The sequence below is a fragment of the Lagenorhynchus albirostris genome, chromosome 19 (genome assembly GCF_949774975.1).
Source record: "Lagenorhynchus albirostris chromosome 19, mLagAlb1.1, whole genome shotgun sequence".
NCBI lineage: Eukaryota > Metazoa > Chordata > Mammalia > Artiodactyla > Delphinidae > Lagenorhynchus > Lagenorhynchus albirostris.
The window spans coordinates 34,353,965-34,359,964 of NC_083113.1; the positions used below are offsets into that span (position 1 = coordinate 34,353,965).

At 39.6% G+C, this 6,000-nt stretch overlaps 1 long non-coding RNA gene across 1 annotated transcript in view; it reads left to right on the plus strand.

The window, feature by feature from the left end:
• Positions 1 to 5,243, plus strand: part of LOC132510275 (uncharacterized) — a 119,334-nt gene extending 114,091 nt beyond the window's left edge. The window contains exon 4 of the long non-coding RNA XR_009537261.1: positions 5,146 to 5,243. This is a non-coding gene — a long non-coding RNA (uncharacterized LOC132510275). The remainder of the gene's footprint in view (positions 1 to 5,145) is intronic.
• The last annotated feature ends 757 nt before the right edge of the window (positions 5,244 to 6,000 follow it).

A 6,000-nucleotide genomic window follows, 5' to 3' on the forward strand; every position in this document is an offset into this window, starting at 1 on the left:
TCCATTCTATTTCCAAGAATTTTTTTCTTTTCTTTTTTTTTTTTTTTGCTGTACGCGGGCATCTCACTGTTTTGGCCTCTCCCGTTGCGGAGCACAGGCTCTGGACGCGCAGGCTCAGCGGCCATGGCTCGCGGGCCCAGCCGCTCCACGGCATGTGGGATCTTCCCGGACTGAGGCATGAACCCGCGTCCCCTGCATTGGCAGGCGGACTCTCAACCACTGCGCCACCACGGAAGCCCTATTTCCAAGATTTTGGATCATGTTTAATATCATTATTCTGAATTCTTTTTCAGGTAGACTGTCTATTTCCTCTTCATTTGTTTGGTCTGGTGGGTTTTTACCTTGCTCCTTCATCTGCTGTGTGTTTCCCTGTCTTCTCATTTTGCTTAACTTACTGTGTTTGGGTCTCCTTTTCGCAGGCTTCAGGTTCGTAGTTCCCGTTGTTTTTGGTGTCTGTCCCAGTGGCTAAGGTTGGATCAGTGGGTTGTGTAGGCTTCCTGGTGAAGGGGACTAATGCCTGTGTTCTGGTGGATGAGGCTGGATCTTGTCTTTCTGGTGGGCAGGTCCATGTCTGGTGTTTTGTTTTGGGGTGTCTGTGGCCTTATTTTTATTTTAGGCAGCCTCTCTGCTAATGGGTGGGGTTGTGTTCCTGTCTTGCTAGTTGTTTGGCATAGGGTGTCCAGCACTGTAGCTTGCTGGTCGTTGAGTGAAGCTGGGTGTTGGTGTTGAGATGGAGATCTCTGGGAGATTTTTGCCGTTTGATATTATGTGGAGCTGGGAGGTCTCTTGTGGACCAATGTCCTGAACTTGGCTCTCCCATCTCAGAGGCATAGCCCTGACACCAGGCTGGAGCACCAAGAGCCTGTCATCCACACGGCTCAAAATAAAAGGGAGAAAAAGAAAGAAAGAAAGAAGATAAGATAAAATAAAATAAAATAAAATAAAAAAGTTATTAAAATAAAAATAATTATTTAAAAAATTTAAAAAGTAAAAAAAAAAAATGGATAGACTGAACCCTAGGACACATGGTAAAAGCAAAGCTATACAGACAAAATCTCACACAGAAGCATACACATACACACTCACAAAAAGAGAAAAAGGGGAAAAAATAATAAATCTTGCTCTCAAAGTCCACCTCCTCAATTTGGGATGATTCGTTGTCTATTCAGGTATTCCACAGATGCAGAGCACATCAAGTTGATTGTGGAGCTTTAATCCGCTGCTTCTGAGGCTGCTGGGAGAGATTTCCCTTCCTCTTCTTTGTTCGCACAGCTCCCGGGGTTCAGCTTTGGATTTGGCCCCGCCTCTGCGTGTAGGTCGCCTGAGGGCATCTGTTCTTCCCTCAGACAGGTCAGGGTTAAAGGAGCAGGTGATTCGGGGGCCCTGGCTCACTCAGGCCGGGGGGAGGGAGGGGTACGGAGTGTGGGGCGAGCCTGCGGCGGCAGAGGCCGGCATGACGTTGCACCAGCCTGAAGTGCGCCATGCATTCTCCCGGGGAAGTTGTCCCGGGATCCCGGGACCCTGGCAGTGTTGGGCTGCACAGGCTCCCGGGACGGGAGGTGTGGATAGTGACCTGTGCTCGCACACAGGCTTCTTGGTGGCGGCAGCAGCAGCCTTAGCGTCTCATGCCCGTCTCTGGGGTCGTGCGGGTACATTTTGTTTAAAGCAAATTATACCTCAATAAAGTTGATTTAAAAATACTGTTCTTAAACATGATTCAGTCCATTCTACATTATAGGACAATCTACTGAGAACACCGGCCACTAATGCCAACTGAAAAGGTCTGTCTCATAGCTCTTGGCTGATTTCCGTTGCCCATAGCCATTCATCTACTGCAGCTTTGTTGAATTCAGACAGACTTCTTGCTCACATTGCCCCATACCTGCACATATGGATTCACGAAAAATTCTGAAAGACTACAGCCTCTTGTACACATTACTTCTAAAGGTTCTTTCTGAGTTATACCTTACTTAACATTTCTATTTGTGTCTTTTACACCATCTTAAATGTATTGTATCATCATCAGTCCTCCCTCTTTTTAGCCTTGTTGCTTTTCTTAGGTTTAAAATCCTCCAATATATTTTGAGTGGGAGGCACTTGGAAGGGACTAAGGCATAAACAGAGGAAAGCGAGTCTCCCAGGATAGGGACAGCTGCCTCATTTTATAACTGAGCATGGTTCCTGAGTCAGTGAATCAGAGATAAATAATAAATGGAGATTCCAAACCTCTTGCAGTTATCTTCCGGGTGGTGTGTTTGCTATGAGATCATTTGTAGGATGTCTCATTTCAGCTCTCTTGGCTTGTTATTGTTGGGATTTCTTACAGATTCTGGTGATGGCTTGGTTGTCTGTCTCATTTCCCAGGCTTCCTCTGAGCTCTGATGTCTTACTGAGTCTTTGTAGGTATTACAATGGCATATTTTGAGATATCAATATGTGGGCTGCTAACCAGATGCCATTTTACACTGGCAAATCTACTTCCACTTCCTTTTTCGGATTCTCTTTAGGGAGGGTTGCATTCTTCAGCAAGATTTATTCTAACCTAAATGTATGCTGTTTGGTTCTGATTTTGTCAGCTTGGAAATCTCTACTTGCACTTGCCAGCTCTCTCACTGTCATTTCTAATCAACCTGATACTTCTTGCAATGCCTGTATCTGTGTAATTACATTAATAAGATGATGTCCTATGGGATTTCATCTATATTCTATCTTGAAAGTGAAAAATCTTGTAAGCCCCTATTTCTCTTGAAACCACTTTCAAAGGATTGATCATATGCATATCTTCCTAGACTTTATCAGCTTATAAAACACCTGCTACAATGAAACTGACACTACCTTCACTTTGCAGAGCAATAATTGGCTTTCTTTGAAAAATCTAACCCAATTCTTTCCAACTTATTTTAGATAAAAGGAAAGTGTATTTAGAAAAGTGTATGTACAAACGAAATGTAGAAAGATGTAGGTAAAGTTGAGTTTGTACATATGGAAAAGTGGGCTTTTCACCAAATCCTTTAACCACTAGAGAAATGTTCTCCGATTTCAAGATTTCACGTTTGACCCCAGACCTCCAGGATTAGAACATCTGTGGGTGGGAACTTGGAATCTGAATTGTTCATGACCGCCCTAGCCCATAAGTTTCTGATGCACATGTGTTTAGTCCACAATTTGAAATTTTTCCTATAGTTAGATGATCCAACCGGAGTGAGTTCTATCATATGCAAAATAGAAGTGGAGTACTTCTATTCATGATCCAGTCAATGTTGCCAAAACTCTACATTTTTTTTAATGTAATAAAATGATAACATATTTTCCCAGTAAGCAGACTTAGCAAAGAGTTCCAAGAATTTGGAGTAGTAAGAGATGACTCTATTCCATTAGGGGCAATATGTCACAAAGTCCATGAATTTTTAACTGGGAGAAAAATGCAGCCATGAGCATTTTTGTTTTTAATTAATAAACTTTGGTATTTAACAGGAGTATTTATCTGTTTTCCCTTAGATATTTTTTTTCTAGCTGAAAGTGGAATGTAATATAGAACAGTGTGGGCTGGTGAAAGGTAAGGCAGGAAATGAAACTAGAGCTAATAACCAGAGAAGTGAGAAGTGATCCATTGTGAAGCATCATAAACAATAGAAACACTACATTCAAGACATTTGGAGCTACCATCGTTTAGGGTGAATAGCACTATCTAAGTTCCTGAAAAAATAACTCCATAATATCATAGACAAAAACAGATTCTGGTAATGGCTTGGTTGTCTGTCTCATTTTCCAGGCTTCCTTTGAGTTCTGATGTCTTAACTGAGTCTTTGTAGGTATTACAATGGCATATTTTGAGATATTAATATGTGGACTGCTAACTAGATGTCATTTTACACTGGCAAATCCACTTCCACTTCCTTTTTAGGATTCTCTTTAGGGAGGGATGGGACCATCCTTGCAAAGGATGGTCCAGAATAATATAAAAAGTTGAAATTATGTTCAGGGTCATCTAGTAACGATGTTTTCACTTGCCTTATTACACTTTTGGAAAAAGAAAAATCTTCCTAAATAGATTCTGTTAAGGCTAGATCTAAAGAAAGAGAAGAAAAAAATGCTAAAAGAGAAGAGAAGAAAAAAATACATTTATGCAAAAGCAATGGCAGTTTTGATGCTTTTCTTTATACAACAGTAAAGGGTGTCATATGCCAGTGACCTACTCTGGGAAATCAAGTGAAACAGATTCGGATGTAGATGTGTTTTGGAGGCCTACAGTGGGACATTCAGTTGAATTTCTGCCAGTTTTTGATATCAAATTTTAGAAACCGAGTTTCTGCAGAAACTTAGGGAAGAAATGCCCCAGTGACTATGAATGATAGTTTTTTTGACAATCACAAAACATGATTGAGATTTTGCTGACAGGATTCTTAATTTCCATCTATGATACAAGGAAGTAATAGAAATATAGTGATAATGAGTATTAGATATGAACTTGATGCCAGCCACTGGAATAAGTGCTTTAGTATACATTCTCATATTTAATCATCACATTAGTCCAATTATGTATGTATGTATTATTATTCCAGCTTTACAGGTGAGGAACTGAGATTTAAAGAGATCAGTAAACTTACCTGAGATATAATGGCTTAGTTAAGTGATAGCATCAAGACTGGAACATGTGTTCTTGAACTTCAAATCCTAACTTTTAATTGCTTCATTAGACTCTTACCTTGTATGTGTATGTATATCAACATTTTGTATATATATTTGATATCTACATTTATGTGTTTGCATTTATAGTTATAAATAAGCATTATGTCTCTTTCTGTGATCTTGAACTATCTGTGCTGGCCAAGTGGCAGAAAGCATAGCTTTTTTTTTTTTTTCCCCAGAAAAGTAGATATTCACAGTTACTTGGGAGAGACTATGGAAAACCAAAAGGAAACTCTTGAAAAATTTAGCATGATATTTGATTGAAGTTACTTGGAATCAATGTGGAATGTAAAGTTTGTGAGGGCAGGGACTTGATTCTTTTCTTTTTTTCTTTCTCTGTTCCCTCACTACTGTAGTATATAGAACAGTGCCTGATACAAAACAGATACTTTATGTCTATATTTGAGTGAATGAGAAAATTCAATAACCAAATAACCCTCAATTTTTCTCTCTCAGCGATCAGTCTTTTTAAGAGTGGTGCATGGAACTGATTCTGACTTTGAAGCTTCTAAGACCATGGGATTTTCTGAAGTCAAAGGACGACTGATTTGGAGGTGACTATTTATTCCTATTCTCTCTTGCTTCTTTCAGACCAAGACTTTGGTGAGGATTTATTAGTTTTCCAAGTAAGACATCCAAATGTACTGTGACCTGGTATTTACAACAGGTGCTGATGAGGGGTAGCACAGGTTAAAGAACTCTTGGAAACTGAATATTTGAGTTGGAGTATTGGTGATACTATCATTTTTCCTAATTGCTTTAACTCATTTTGAGTTGAAACTAATTTTGTAAAATACTTTATTATCTTTCGTAAACTAAGTCAATGTCATAGTGATGTGTGTGTGTGTGTGTGAGTGTGTGTGTGTTTTTTTTTTTTTTTTTTTTTTTTTAGTGTGTGTGTTTTTTAATAAATGCCTCTAGATCTCCGTAGGAAGAGAGACAAACAAACAATTGCCTTGTAGGTTACTGAAAACCAGTTCTCATCATTCAGAATAGCTTGTGGCTGCTGACATCATACATGCCATGGGCACAGACTAAAGAGAAAAAGAAGAATAGTGGAGAGATTATTAATGTAGGGACATACCTTCTGATAATTCCTCAAGAAAGAAGGAAGCCTTTGCTTCAATGTTCTGTAAACCTCTTTATCAATGGGAAGTTTGGTGCTAATAAAAACCAAGCTTTCAGATTTCCTGAGTCTCATTCACACAGTTTGGAGACATCAGACTCTTTCCAAAAATACTCTCTACTCTGTGGCTGTGGGTTTACCTACATTCAAGAAGGCTGGCTCAGATTGTGAAAATAGAGTTCGAG